Source organism: Anser cygnoides, chromosome 2 (assembly GCF_040182565.1).
Source record: "Anser cygnoides isolate HZ-2024a breed goose chromosome 2, Taihu_goose_T2T_genome, whole genome shotgun sequence".
Classification (NCBI taxonomy): Eukaryota; Metazoa; Chordata; class Aves; order Anseriformes; family Anatidae; genus Anser; species Anser cygnoides.
The window spans coordinates 51,771,305-51,787,682 of record NC_089874.1 but is presented as its reverse complement, the minus strand read 5'-3'; the positions used below and the strand labels follow the sequence as shown (position 1 = coordinate 51,787,682).

At 35.7% G+C, this 16,378-nt stretch overlaps 1 long non-coding RNA gene across 8 annotated transcripts in view; it reads right to left on the bottom strand.

Annotated features, from left to right (window-relative positions):
- Window positions 1-16,378, bottom strand: part of LOC106038371 (uncharacterized) — a 37,297-nt gene that overhangs the window by 16,617 nt on the left and 4,302 nt on the right. For 7 of the 8 annotated variants that reach the window (XR_010829287.1, XR_010829286.1, XR_007161081.2 and 4 more), the window contains 3 exons: window positions 7,965-8,078; window positions 6,542-6,593; window positions 1,275-1,378 (listed from right to left, as the gene is read on the bottom strand). This is a non-coding gene — a long non-coding RNA (uncharacterized lncRNA). The remainder of the gene's footprint in view (window positions 1-1,274; window positions 1,379-6,541; window positions 6,594-7,964; window positions 8,079-16,378) is intronic. The other variant, XR_010829288.1, reaches the window with a different exon arrangement.

The following is a 16,378-nucleotide window of genomic DNA, read 5'->3' as shown; positions in this document are numbered from 1 at the left end:
TGCTACTCATGATTTGGAGTGCTCTTGTCTCTGTTTATCTTCCCTTCCACGCTGACAAATTGTAGTTCCAGCTGTTCTTAGTCCTGGAAAATTGTTACTGCTCAATATATACTATATAGAGAAAGATTACAGCAAGGGAGCTTCCTTGAGTTTATTACAAACAGGGATGCAAATAATTCATGCGGTTTGCTGCCATGGCCTTCTCTCTTCTGTGTTCTCCTTCTGCACCTTAGCGATCTGCTGGTCCTGCTAATTGATAGGTGTCCTGTTTGCTATGGAAAAGGATTAACTGCAAATTTTTTGATGGCCCTGTGTGTCTTTTGAGGCATATGATGTGTTTATGTTTTATTTTCTGCTTTCGCCTTGAACTTCTGAGGGATGTAATCTTTTCAAATGAACTTTTACCCTCTGTTTAACCATGGAAGCTTTTTCTTAAGTATTTACTCTGAGAATTCAACCTGCTGGGAAATATCTTCCTCTTGAGACTGTCAGTTCTCACACATCTTTTACAACCTACCACTTTCCCCACTTTTCTTTTCTTAAACTTAATTATTTCCATAGTGGATTTCTTCTTGTCATATGCTCATGTATGCATAATAAGTTTAACTTCTTTACATTTACTTTTAATGTAGCTGTTTGATACGGGACTTAAGGACTTAAATGAAACAGCAGATATTTTTCCTGGCCTGCTTGAAATACTATTGCTGTGAATTACCTCCCCCCCCCCCCAATTATTATTCCTTTCATTTAAAAAGACATGATTGTAATTTTCAAGTTATTGTGAAGAAAGTTAAAAGATGGAAGATGTTACTTTTTCTATTCATGCATTACCTTTATTTATACAGTCATTGCAATTAATAATATTTCTTTTTTTTCTAAGATAAGATGATGCTGTTCAAGTGCTTCCACACAGCTAGAAGCTGCTGAGCATCAGTAATGTAGCCCACAGAGTGTGACCCGTGCACCATCTGGGGATACCTCCCACAGCTGCCCTGTTATATGTTGTGTGGGGCTCTCAGCCACCTGCAGCAGTATTTTGGAGCAGGAGAGTACCAGCAGTGGGTTACCAGTGAGGCTGGAATTTACAGTTTCCCTCAGACCAAGATCTCTAGGACAAGATCTCTGGAGCACCTTTGTGAAATTGAAGTACACGTGATGTAGCTGGGCAGGCCACTGTATGGGGCACGCAAATTCCAAATTCAGGGAAGTAACTTCTAGGAACACTACTAAATGCATTTTTCCTTAATACTTTTGCATTTGATTAACGGACTTACCTCACCTGATTTACCTTGATAGGCTCTGTCAGTTCAGCAGGCAAGAAAAATATCAGCTAAAATATACTGACTTGTAGCTGCATCTGAGGCAATGAACATGAATCCTGAAAGACAGAAAAAGGCAGTAAATCATTATATGCTGCTGGGGAAAATTAAAATTTGAAACAAACACTTTTTTTTTTTTTCTCCTCTGAATTCACATATTAGAGAAGCTGAAGGGACATCTTTAAAAGTCAGCTTACATCCCTGATATAACTAATATATCATTAATGTGGTTACAGGGCTGAGCCCTGCTAACAAAATGCACAATCTTTTTTATTATCAGCTTTTACATCAAGCTGTTTCAACAATAAGTAGTCAAACTGTAGGAACTTCCCCCATTTCATTGGAGTGTGTCCTACACTATTAGGTATGTTTAGCGGCATATAAAGGATCCATTACAGAGTTTGCTGACTTGTCCAAGACAGCTTTAATAGATAGGGGGCCCACTTCAGTTTTGGGACAGTGGAAGGTTATGCTGTTCCCCTATGAAACATACCAGAGAGATCACAAACACCAACCACCTCCAAGCATTTAAGACAGCGGTATAATTACCATAATGCACAAATGAATGAAATTCTTCTTTTAAAAGAATTCCTTGTCTTCCCCCATTCTTATTTTTAGTGAAAGAGGCTCTATGTCTAGACAAGCAAAGACTTGAAACCTAGCTTCATCCCAATCAATTTGCTTGTCCTGCCCCTTGAGGACTATAAGCAATCCTTGAAACCTTCAAGAAATCCAAACAAATTATTGCAGAATCTTTTTTTTTTCTTTTTTTTTTTTTTTTTTTTCTCCTTATAAGTCTTAAGTGCTGAGCTGTCCTGGAACATATGCTGAAATAACCCTCTGCCAAGGTGTGGAATCCAATATGCCTGTAACCACTCAAGCTTCAAGTTACCTGGAAATCAAGAAAGACATTCTTAAATGTTCTTAAACATGGCAAAAACACTTTCTGTTTCAGCAGAAATTAAAGGTTGTGGTCAGAGACCAAACTGGAGGGAGAACATGCCCTGTCCATGTTTTGGATAGGATATTCCCAATGTAGGAAGTGCATCTGGTTAAATCTGAAGCTTTAGGTGACTGCTTTTTGTCTCTAAGAAGTGTCAGCTTTCTTGTCCCCTGCCTGAGGCCACCCCTCATCATGCACTGAGGACTGGAGCTGAAATACTCTTGCTGATCCTTTTCCAGTCTGCCTCATGAGATCAGGATAACAGGCACATAAGTGAGAGCTCAGTCTTTTGAGACATTTTGTGTCTTCAGCTGCCAGTTACATCAGACTAAAATGCCTCTATATGTCTGTTTCAGTGACTTCCTTAGGACTACCAAAGCAGTTCCTCAGTAGCACAGACCAGAGCACCTGCAATAATTGCTAGTCCATAAGTTACTTAAGTTGTGTTTAATGTTCTGAAATAGCTCTGTTACAACATTGCAGTAATACTGTCCAAACCCAGCTCTTTATAAAGTGCTGTATTGTATGCCAGACTGATGTTACCATGCACAATTTAAATGATGACACAAGCAAAACTTCTGCTCTAAAATGGAGAAATTAAAGATACCAAAATATTATCTTTCCTCTTGCCGAGAAGAACAGCTGGCAGGATGGGTTTACTGATCAAAAACTTTGGCCAGCAGACATAGGTTATCATTTTCACAGACTTTCCTTCTGAAATAAAAGATTAACAAAGCGTGCTATTTTTTTTATTTCAAAATTGGAGGGTTTGTGTCTTTCATCTGGTGAAATTTAGCGTAAAAGTGAAAATAATATCAAAGTTACAGGCACCATAGGGAGGCTGTTAATGTGGGAACAAAGGGCATTTGGCCAGTTAAAATAATAAAAGACTATACAACTTTCCCAGTGATGGCTGAAGCCCAATTAGTACTTTCCAAGTAGAGCCACAATATTCCTTTCCAGATTATGTGGTTTGGCATGAGTCAGAATGAGTAAACTTACTTTTCTACAAGGGAAAAATATAATTAACAGAAAAAAACAAGGTCATACAGTATTATCCTTTAAGTAAGGAGTAATTCACCATGGGGTATACATTAAACAGTCAATATTCATACACCTTGGACAGGCTGAGACAGAGGCAAAGCAAAGTCTCAGCATACAAAAAGATACATATATTATCTTTATAATATGTGCACCTATGTGCAAGAGTAAAATGCAAATAGATATTTTATTTCCTTACTAGAAGATTTGAAGGGAGTGCATATTCAATGTTCATGTGCATAGTGCTCAAACATATTTCTCAAAAAGTACCCTGTCAATTACCAATTACTATTATATAATTCTAAGTAATAAATAGTAATTTAGCTATTTCCCCTTTGATTACCTCTTTTTTTTTTTTTTCCCTGCTAAAGGCAGAATTGTTTGGAAGATTCCTTTTGTCTTAATTAATTTTGTTAAGAAGACTTGCAACCTGGATGCTTACATGGAAAGGCGCTAAGAGTCTGTTCTTATTTATAGCAATCCACTTTACAGGACTCTGGAAGTTGCACAAAGCCTACTAAGACTCAACAAAGCTAGAAATAAACTAGCAGGATAGGAAAAATGAAAGAACAACTTCCAATTTGGAGGTGAATGCGCAAATGATTTGTAACGGTAGTTTTTTTTCTTCTGTCTGGATTTTTATAGTGTTTTTAAAATGAACAGCTGCTCAGTTGAAGCTCAGGTAGAGGGGAAATACATGTAAAACAAAAGAAAACATGGTGGCTCAGGGTAAATATATACTATGGCAGCAGAATGAAAGCTGCCCTGCTGAGACATCTGGTTGTTGCTCTACTAATGACACTGTTCATGAGAAAGTGAAGTGATATGCCAGGAGGAATATGAAAAAGGAAGAAAAAGTCAAACTTCAAAAACCAGGGAACCACTCCCATCACCTGAAGCTTAGACCACACACCTGAAAGGGAGTAACCCACATCCAGTCCCAGCAGAGAATGAACATCCTTATCTCCCTTTCAACTCCACCAGTTTGCAGTTGTTTTATATACTTTTAGAAAGTGTTTGTAAGGGAGGAATGGCTTATTTATTTCCTGCTCTTTTAATTATTACCGTAACCTGTGATATCAGAAGCCTTCATTAGTCGCAGCGTAGCTCCTGCATTACTTGTGTTTGTATCTCTGTTGGAACAGTGTTCCCTTCACTTCCCAGCCCCACCTGGGACTACTTGCTCTGTTCAGATCCCACACAGCCATCTAAACAGCCCTCTCTGCTGTAGCTGTGTGTGTGAAGGAGGAGGAAATGCATTGGTAGTGGATGTGGGAGTAAATTTGTTATTTGCTATATTGTTTCAATAGTCATGTATAGGTAACGTGCACAATATTCATACTGACTTCTCTTTAAATTAATCCACAAGTCAATAACTAATTGCATACAGTACTCCAGTGTCATCTACACAAGTTAAGATATGCCCTGAAATACCTGATTTTTAAGTAGTTACTTGAAAGACAAGAAAATCCTCACTGGCTATAGACTTGCTCTAAGTATCAAACTACTTTGAAGCAGGAAAAAAAAAAAAAAAGCCTTACATTGTAGACTATTATTTTAAACCACTCCCATTTTGACAGACTGAAGAAGAGAAGGCAGTACTGGGGCAAGGCGCAGAGGGGCTGTCCCATCAGCCGCTGCATACTTGCATCAGCCTGCATGGTACAGGAGCATCTGTGCTGATGCACAGTCCCTACTTCCTCGAGTGGAATTTTCCACACTTTTGTTCTTGAATCAGAATGTACCTCCTTACAATGTGAAGTTACAATGTGAAGTTCTGCTATACATACAATGGAGCATGTATTTTTGCTCTTCAATGTTTCATGTTTCGCCACAACCTCTTAATCATATCTTAAGCATATACCTTAACCCTCTTATTAATTTCACTGGTGTTAGGGAACTGAGGTGTCTAATTAGGTGGTCTAATAGATTTATGTGACTCAAGTTTGTGAAGAAATGGAGATAGTATAGAAAAAAGGAGAAGAGAACCGAAGTTTTGTATACCTAAAGACAACTTTTCTGTATCTCCATACTAATAAATCTACTTTTATGAAACAACAGTCTTATTTCATCTTGAATCAGAGCTCTAGGAAATCTAATGGAAAGGAATTCAACACAAGAAATTCAAGGCAAATGACTGAGAAAAAAAATATTTCTATTTTACATAGAAAATATTTTCTGGATACTTCCTCATATAGATACTATAGAAAAGGTTTTACTTTATATTAAGTAATTAGTGAGGCAAGCATCTCATATAAGTACAATCTTCTTAGCTTGGAAAAAAATATTGATTTTAATTTTAAAATTGCACCAGAATGTTCTGCACAAGAGGAAAAATAATTGCTTTTTACTAAGAGAATAATGCAATAATAAGATAAATGTTCAGGGGTGAATCTCTGCTCTTCGCTGAAGCCATCATAGCTGCTTTAAATAGCTTAACAATCTCTTTCTGTATAGAAACTGTAGTCATGGCAAAATTATGCTGTGGAAAATAACATCTTGTCAAACAAGAATACCGTGTTTACCTGCAAAATCCACTATCCTTGCATGCAGTAATTGTATTTTATTTTTCCTGGTGTTTATGTTCTTGCAGTGCTTTCATCACCCTTGTGGTTCTGTGTGTCCTCCAGCACTGTATTAAGCAATGTGACTGATATCTGTCATGTGTAGTTTAATTCTTTCTTAATTAGCCTAACACCTCTATCAGACTAAAATCAGTCATATGGTATTACCATTCACTGCATGTTTTACTTTGTCTTGTGTTTCTCTTTGTAAGGTAGTTTGTAAGTCCCTTTTCTTTATCAACAAAGTAAGTCTATCACTGTCTAAAGAGGAGAGAAATGAAAAAACTTTGTCCCAGTTTGACAAATACTCTTGTGAACTACAACTAGCAAAACAGAAAGAGTTAGAGGAAAGAATCACTTTCGAATTAATCTTGTCAAGCCAGAATGATCATTTGGTTGCACCCTGCTGCAAGTTTCTGATGTCTGAACTTGTCTCAAATATTTCTTTAAAACTGTGAGTTAGAGGTCAAGAGAAATAATCTCTTCTGACAGAAATATCAACTCATTTAATATTTGAAACCACTATCTGCATATGTTAAGTTTATAAGTCACAGATCTCAGGATTTGTAAAATCAAAGCCTTCCAAACTCAGCTTAACAAAATAAAAATACCAAAACTTATTCTTCTTTTGATGAGAGTCATTATGTTAACTCTGAAAAATGTTCAGAGCTTACCTGCTTGGTATACCAGTCATTAGTCCACAGCTATCAGCTCCACAGGAATTCCCTAAAAAGAATACAACATATTAAAACATGACTAGCAATGTCAGTACGTTAAATTAACCACTTCAACATCAAAGAAGGTATTACATAGCAACAGTCAAGGAGGGCACGCTAAGTAAAACTATCTTTTAATAACTTAATAAAATAATCCTATATAGATACAAATTCCCATCTCAATAAGAAGATTCCCATCAAAGTTAGAACTGACAAAAAGATTTTTTCAAGAATTCTATTAAGCTGCATGCCCTATTAATTAACTCATTTTTTGAAAGGATTTTTATTTTTTCCAGCACTCATAAAAGAAAAAGAAAAAACAAACTATATCATATTTTTAAAAGATTTATCCTTCTTCCTCCAAAAAATCCCTCAAAAAACAAGTTCGTCTTTCTAGTAAATGGAGAAGCTCCAGCTAGTAACAATGTGCTAGTCTTCTACTCTCTTTAATTATACAGCAACAGGTATTTTAAAATTGCTGGCTTCTATGTCAAAATAAGGAAATTTAAATCATTTTCTTAAAGATTTAAAGTTTCCACATTCCTAGCTAGTGGAACTACCAGTGCAAAATCATTAAGATGCTTCTGAAAATCTCAATGTCTTTTTAAACCTAACAGATGTAGATTCTTCATTTTAAATGCCTGATTCTTAAGATGCAACGTTTCCAATCAGATAGCATCAAAAGGCTTTTGCCTCTGAACAACTGCAGAATTATTGATGTAAATAAATAAGCAAATCCTAATTAATTTGAAACAGTCATGTAAATAAAATATTTCAGTGCTACTCCAAAAGCATAGATTCTGTGAGTCTTAAGAGTTTAATTGTTATGTCAACTTCAAAAAATAATCAAAAAGAAGTAAAAACACAAATATACTATGGTGTGATTTCTACAACAGACTTGTAAATAATACTGCTACTACAGAACAGTCTAACACAGAGATTTCTGAAATTATTTTGCTTTAGATAACACTATTGTTTTCTACCATTAACAATGTGGAAGCAGTAGCTATAAGCTTTGTGCCAAGCTTCAGATCCACTCCAGAAAAAAAAAAAAAAAAATCTGCTTCTTGGACAATCCAGAAACCTTTTCCCCAGCTTTACTGGGGAGAAGGTGATGGACTGCACACCCCCACATTCCTTGCATGCTACTTTGAGAGATTCTGTGAGTTTGGGAGCTCCTGCTCTAGTGGATCCAAGATTTATTTATTTGTTTCCCATGCAAAGTAAAATACAATATCTGAGCATCTATGAGTACATAAGAGAAAACAGATAGATAGATAGATTTGCAGACAGACAGACGGATAAAAATTCTAGGTTACTGTGTGCATCATACCACACTTAAACCATTATGTTCTATCATAGACTTCTGAAAAATTCTTACTCTTCAATGCATCATTCCCAGTGCTTTCAGTGTGTTATCTCCCTTTGTCTCCCAACATTGTTCCTTTTTATTTTCTTTTATGTTTGGCATCAACTTATTAAAAACATATGTTACCTTTGGAAAAAGCACATTAAGAACAAACACTGTTAAACTATTTCTTAAACAGTAGTGTTGGCAGAGAGATTAATTTTAAAAATTGTTATAAAATAGGAGATGAGTTGCAAACAACATAAGAGATGGATCTAGGTATGCACATTAGGTGACTGTGGAGTTAAGTTGTCAGTGGGATACAACCATGGAAAAACAGATGTCATCTAACGATGGACCAGTTACAGTATTTCTCATAGAGAAATGAAAACATCTGTGTTATTGTTTAAGGCACCTGAGAGCTCTTGCACAGATTTTTTTTCGTCATGACCATGGAAGATGAAACAGGTAAAGAACTGCAGTGATTACCAGAGAGAAATCATCTTAAGAGCAAGGCTGCAAAATTTTTACTCATTTAGTTTAACAAAAACAAATGCTAATACAGAAAATACTTATTCTCTAAAAACACAATACAACGGTAAACAGTAGGCAGGGATAAGAACTATTTACTCTACTGGACAATGTTGGCACAGGAACAAATGAGTGTAATTTGGCAATGAATAAATTTAGGCTGGAAATTAGAAGGTTTCTGATCAGAAAAGCAGTGAGTTTCTTGTACAAATAGTGGGGATAAAAAATAAAATAAAAAAAATCAAGTTATTTAATGTTGAGTATTGTTAAATTCATGAAAAATGCTACAGGCCTGGTTCCTTGTGTAACTGAAGAACTGCATTTTGATCATCCAGGAGACAGTTTCCAGCATTATGTTTGCTTGTTTTGTGAAAGCAAGGGCAAAAAATATATATGTAATTACATATGAATTAAATGTCATTTATGCATGGTGTTAGAAATAGGGCTTAAGAAAATGCCATCCATACATAAATGTATGTAAATAAGTTTGTGCTTTGCAACAAGAAAACAATTTAACTTGATAAATAAGTATCACATTGTACTCCAGTGTTTGGAAGTTGATTTTTCTAAATGGAAAGATGCGATCTATCACATGCAGATTTCCTTCCTCCCTCCCTTCCTTCCTTCCTCCCTCCCTCCCTTCCTTCCTTCCTCCCTCCCTCCCACCTCCCTTCCCTCCCTCCCTCCCTCCTTCCTTCCCTCCCTCCTTCCTTCCTTCCTTCCTTCCTTCCTTCCTTCCTTCCTTCCTTCCCTCCTTCCCTCCTTCCTTCCTTCCTTCCTTCCTTCCTTCCTTCCTTCCTTCCTTCCTTCCCTCCCTCCCTCCCTCCCTTCCTCCCTTTCCTTTTTTACATAGTTTACCATTCTAATTCTTTTATTTTGCCTTGTATTATTTTAGTCTCTGACATTCTAGAAAATGGTTTTATCAACATATGAGGTCAGCAATGAGAGACAGCTGGAAGAAAAAGTCTACCTATTACACCAATCTGGCCACATATGGCTACTAAGTTCCTCAGATGAGCATTTGTTGCTAGTGTAAAACAGCATTAGGAAAAAGAAAAAAAAACACACCAATTACTATGGAAAGACAAACTCTGAATATCAGAAAGAAAAAAGCAAACATAAAACAATATTTGAGTTTTGAGTTAAAATAATAACTTGAAAAATGTTGTGAAACCAATTCCACAAACACAGAAGGAGTTTGCTGAGATTGCAGTTACGAGGTTTGCCTGGAGACACAACATGAAAGCAGTGCTTAAGTTTTTCTTATGCTGCCTGTCATGCCCGTAATGGTCTCACTGTTAATGGCCAATAAATGTGGTTCACCTAATACTGTAGTGGCCCTTGAAATTCAAAACTGTGCTATGCCACTATGCCATCTGAGGAATTGCAGTTGTTTGGAAACTGGACTGAATCCTCTCATCAGCAAAGCCAAGGAGCAGAAAGAAAAAGAAAATATTGCAAAATCAAAATAAAGGTATTCCCCTATCTGTGTCAAAATATAAACAAGTGACAGAATCCTGTTGAAAACAGTGAAAGGATTGCGTATGTGTATTTGAAAGTCATGCCAAAATTCTTTTTGCAAGTGTATGTGTGCACATGAATATAATTATACATGTATTTTCACCATAAACTGGTTATTTATATTCACTCTGTAAGCCCACTTACAAAAGATTTACTGTGGAAGAAATTGTAATCAATTGCAGTATGCGTAGCTATTAGCTTAGATACTTGCTCATCAAATATTCTGAAAATACATCAAATTATAATCTAATAATATATTATATTATATGTATTATATATACATTATAATACATAATATATGAAATGTCACATTGGTTAGCGGACTTGACCAGATAGTGGAGGAATCTAGCTGTACCATGTAGAGGAAAAGGGCACATACGAGTTTCCCACCTTGCTAATCAAGGAGAAGCACAATTATGCAGGATGGCTATAACACATTTCACTTCATTTGCTGAAAAAAAAGGTAACAGCCCTAATAGTTACAGAACGAAATTAAATAACTTTAGAATAAGAAAAAACATGTACATGTGATGAAGGCTTTTTTAGTGAAAAGTTGGTTAATTATTTATTGAAATTAATTTGATTGATTTGAATTTTATTGAAATGATATAAGATTTTGATTGAAAATTTCCAATACTGGTTTATTTTTGCATGTCTACTATCATTGAAATGTGCTGTTTCTTTGCTGAAGAAGATGCGAATGTCTACCTTTTTTGCAGCAATCAAGCGCAAAAGTACATATTTGGAAACAGGTTTACGGACAGCTATAGAATAGATTTCAGGATTAACTGCCTGAAATAAAGCAAAAAATAGACACTTCTATATTTGCATAACTTTGTTACTGGCTGAAATCAAGTTGTGCAAAGATGTAGTAAAAATAATGCAAAATAGTTAAAAACATGAAACTCAATTTTCAGTTTACTTTAACTCAGCTTTATATGAAACCTTTTTTTCTCTTCTTCCTTTTTAACCACTCCTTACTCATAGTTACTAATCACTGTATTCTACAGCTTTTACAACTAACAGCTAACTGAAACGACAAGCCTGAAGGCGTCAGTAAGTTTTTAAGAATAAAGAGGCCACATCATTAATAAAGAGATTTCCTTTTTTTTTTTTTTTTTTGTCTGAAGTTGTTACTCAGGTACTAGCCATGATGTTGCAAGGTTGCTGACAATTTTCACTTTTTTTTCTTTACTTTTTTACTTTTGCTTGGGAAGTACAAATGAAATACTTCAATAGTGTTATGTCCTCTTTTAAAAGGACATGTTTCTCATTAGGAGTTGTTATTTCTCCTTGTATTTAGTGCTTAATGGCCAAAATGACTTGTATATTGAAAAGTGAAAAGGGACTTCTGAGGAATGCATTTCCCCTCTTTGAAGTCTGGTCTGCCCATCCCAATAGCACCCAATCAGCAGATGGAACTTTTTAAGGTTCCACTGTCGCTTGTAAGTGAATAGCTCTTCATTTAGCTTTTGAAATTGAAAGTACAATTCCCAGGGAGGAGAAACAGAGAGAAGCTACTCTTAATTGACAGGTTATTTGTGTTTCTGAAGGTTACATATGTTCAGCCACAATGGAGGAAGAAATGTAACACTGAGTATAATCAGTGCTCAGTAGAGTTTAGGTGTCTCTCAGTAAGTTCTTCTCTTCACTGATGGTGAAGATGTCATGAGCTGAAATTGAAGAGTGGCAGGGATCCTAAGAGATGATTTGTCATATACTATTGTATACTAGGTAGAGTATTCTGCTGAAGGTAATACTTTAGAAGTAATAAAGATCAGATTTTGGTCCCATCTCTTCTAATTTCTGTCTTATGTCTCATTTCTTCCCCTTATTACCCCCCTCATAGCATTCTCTTTAATGTAGTTAGATGTTATCTTAATTTATAATCTCCAGGTTCTAAGACCTTTTCATGTATCTGCTGTGATGCAAAGGGACAGGTGAGATGCAAAGTTTTGGTTCATGTAGTCCAACCTCTGAAAGAATTCATGTTTTAACTGGCAAACTGAGCTTAAAGAATTAAATTCGTTAGTAGCATGGTTCTGGTTTCCATCAACATTGAGGACAGTATGAAATAGGGGCAATGAATGTATGGTTTTAGGTTAATCTTTGGGTCAAACTACTTTGAATTTTTGGCAGGTCCTTCTTTTGCCTCTGCCATTTGGTTATGTTGATTTTTGAAGCAAGTTTTCCTAGTGGACTACATTCTAATCCCACAGGAAAAATTAATACCTGGGAAGCTGTTAAATAAGGTTTCAGTAGCTTCTGTAGTTTCTATGTGCATTAATTGTCAGAAAACTGAATAAACCAATTTGGGAGTAGAGAAGAGTATTACATGAAAGTACTTGCAAATGGCAGTAAATCCTTGAAGATGGAGAAAAAGAGTAAACATAACACACTATTTAGAAACTGGCTGAAAAACAATTCTAAAATAACTAGGTATTTATCTGCCATCAATGAAAACTGCATTCCTTATTGTGCAAAATACACCATGTTCCTTCATCTAACTTTGGTCTCAGCTCTCTCATTTAAGTAGTTTTCTCATGCAGACATAGCAAGATTGACTGAGCGCTGGATTATGAATGAATTTAAATTATCTTATGGCTCTGATGCAGTTCATAATCATAGTTTAATACAAATGAACAAACAGACAAAAAGACCCCTAACCTTTATGATTATAGTTAGAATAATTAAAACTCACACACACATAATAGGAATATAGACAGATTCTCATGATCTAAATTGTATGTTTGTCTAAACCAACAGGTTTTTCTACTTCTGATATTCCAGGATATATTATTTTATGTACTAGATTTCATATTTGTCCTTTGAAAATATGTCTCTTAAAAAGGTAATGTTCTTTCTGTGGGTGATGAAAATGAACAACTTACTCTGAGTTCTTTAAGTGAAAAATCTAGAAACATTTCTATTTAAATGGTAGATTATATATATAGTGACCAAATTTTGTGTGTCTGTATGTATATATATATATAAACACAAATACAGAATTAGGATAATCTTACTGTTCTTAAGGAGAACAAATGCATAATAAAGTCATTATTTTCCCAGTTATATGAAGGTGTACACATACAAATCTGTATGTGGTTTAGGCACAGGAAGTGTATGCAGGTAACTCTAACTTCTGTTAAAGCCTCTTAGTGCTTCTCATTTACATGACATTGTTCTCTGCTGCTTACAATCCTGCCAGGCTTCCGTCTTTCAGCTGGTATTTTCTATGCAGAGCATTTGCATCATGCTGCCTTTTTCCTATGTGTTCCTATTGTTGTTGTTATGAATTATTAGTATGCCATTGCTTGGAAGCTCATGGCCTTGCCCCTATTTAAAAATACAGTAAATGTTCTCATGCCTGCATGTCTGGAGAGTCTAGTAGAGGTGAAGAGTAACGAAGAAGGCCTTCTCCCTGGGAGATATTAGATGTGCAGGGTATATAGGTATATATATATATAGGTATATATATATACATATATATATATATATATAGGTAGCTCCCCTTTTCCTTCCTTCCAAAACAAAACAAAACAGTATTTAAGCTGTTCTGGAAGAGTACTGCTGTGTATGAACGTCTATGTGAATAAGCATAATTGAAATGTATTGGGTTATGGAAACAGTTTTTCTACAGTGTCAGTATTGATTGATAAGTTGAATTTTCTAGGTGAATATAACAAGAAGAGCTGCCTGTAAAAACATAGAAACTAAAAATGTATTTACTTCTCTTTAAGTACTTAATAACTATGTTTTATTTAACTTAATAACTATATGGATAGTCTCCCATCTCAAAGCCTCTCTGCATACCTCCCTCTCCTACAACCAGGCAATTCCTACTATGAGCAGAAGATGTGTGATCACACCTGTTCCCCAGTCTCAGCAAAGTTTCTCAGCACTTACTACCTACAGGTAGTACTGCTACAGGTCAGAAGATTGGATGGTTTCTTTTACCATTGTGCATTGGATATACTTTTTGGATGAACATAACAAGCAGAAGAAACAGAAATTGTTGAGTATGAGAAAAGCCTTTCCTATTGAACATTTCACTGAGTATAACTGAATGTAATTCAACTGTACATTCACTAGTGCACAATATCTGGAAAACACTGAGTATAAGTGGTACAATGGCAACCTAGAGTCAAACAAAATCAAACTGGATTTTTTTTTCTTTTTATTTTATTTTCACTTCAAGAACATTTCCCAACTTAACATTTTCCACAAGTGCTAGTTCATTGTGTGTTCAGGTTATGCCTGTCAAGTCACAGATTAAGTATATTGTTGCAAATATGGTTTTGGATACAATTTGCCAAGGAACGGAACGGGAACGGAATGGGAACGGAGCGGAACGGAGTGGAGCGGAACGGAGCGGAACGGAGCGGAAAGGAAAGGAAAGGAAAGGAAAGGAAAGGAAAGGAAAGGAAAGGAAAGGAAAGGAAAGGAAAGGAAAGGAAAGGAAAGGAAAGGAAAGGAAAGGAAAGGAAAGGAAAGGAAAGGAAAGGAAAGGAAAGGAAAGGAAAGGAAAGGAAAGGAAAGGAAAGGAAAGGAAAGGAAAGGAAAGGAAAGGAAAGGAAAGGAAAGGAAAGGAAAGGAAAGGAAAGGAACCTTTTCAGGCACAATTGGGGCCTTATTTTGAATTTCTGCTCATTTTTAACGTGTTCAATATCACAAATTTTAACATAATTAGGAGTTAACCTGATCTTGAGCACACAACAATAAACTCTATTGGTACAAGAACTGGGAAAATCATTACCTTTGCAATTCACATTTTGGAATCCATTTTCCCTTTCTGTCTGTCAGAAATCATTCAGTTTTCAGAACTTTTGCTTATGTTGCAGTTGTGCAGATAAAATCACAGAGCAGATGTACATTTATATTTCATAAAAAATAAAAAAGTGAACTGATCTTTGCTATGCAAAGATTTTAAAGCCAAAGGTTTTTTGTTTTTTTTGATAGTGTGTATAATATAAACTGAAATGGCAAAATTGTTTACCTCTATCACATCCTATGGTTATCACATGGCATCAAAAAGGGTACCCCCATTTAGGTATTTTAACTGTGTTTATGAGTTCATTTGGATTTTCCTCTGGTTAACTCTGAGTTTTCTGCGTTGGAATGGTTGTTTTGGAAATGCTTCTGTTATCCTTTCAAGTCACTTTGGTCTTTATTCTTAAGACTTTTGTCTGGGAATAATGGTATGAATTTCATAGCAGCCAGACTGCACAGGAATCTAGAGATGTTTTATACATACTTATCAATAATGCATTTATCTGCATTCTCAGGGGATCATATTTCCATAGGCACCTACATTTAATTCAAGAAACTCTAAGGTGAAAAACAAACAAACAAACAATCAAACACAACAGACCCTCCTACTCAGGGCTTTTGTCCAAGCAGATACAACCATTACAGATCAAAACATACAAATATTCTAAACAGAACTACGGTCAAGAAGGTCCCTTCCATTTGTGAATAATCCTATCCCGTATTGCTGGTTCAAGTGTATGTTTAGCTGAGGTCATGTGTCCTGGTGAACAGAAAGCATCTTCTGTTCAACATTATGTCAGCTATACTAGACTGTACCCTTATAAGCAAAAAAAAAAAAAAAAAAAAGCAAGCAAGCAAACAAAAAAGCCAGGAATAATTTTCAGAAATAATTTTGTAATGGAAGAAAATGAATCAATGCATTTTTTATATCAATGGCACAGGGAGTCTTGCCATTAACCCTGGTGGTAGTAGAATGGACTCCCTTATGTTTTTTATGTGTCTGACTGAATCACAATCAGTGCCTAGATGTAGGTGAGGGCGTGGGTCCAGCAGAATACGTCAATGGAATTTTACTCAAGTGAATAATTCTGTTTAACGGGAAACTTAAAGAAATGGTTTGGCCCTAATTTTGCAGAATAATTTACAGACAAGTAAAACACAATGGAAACAAAAATGAACTAATATTGTATTGCAATATAATGTAGATTAACTGTCGAATCCCTATTGCTAAAATTTGTGGCTTTATTTTAGAAGTTTAATATTGTAGGTTTTCCCATTTATTTCAGCACATACGATGACACAGCTTAAACTCTTCAGCTGTAGCTGTGCCTGATTAGCAATAGCCGTACTAGGAAATACATTAATGGTACAATTGGCTATATTTTAATGCTTTTTATGGGGTAGTATTGCTAATACTCACTTCATGTTCCTGTAGCTGAAAATGTTTTAATGTTTTTTACCTGATTAACATGTGCAATATACCCTGCAGGCAGCCTGCCTTCTTTGAAACACCCACCAACCCAAAATGCAGGGCTTACTTGCTGAGGTTCTCAGACTTTTTCAGAGTACTTTATAACAGAGTGAGTCTCACAGACAACCTCACCTCCTGAGGGCACTCTCCTAAG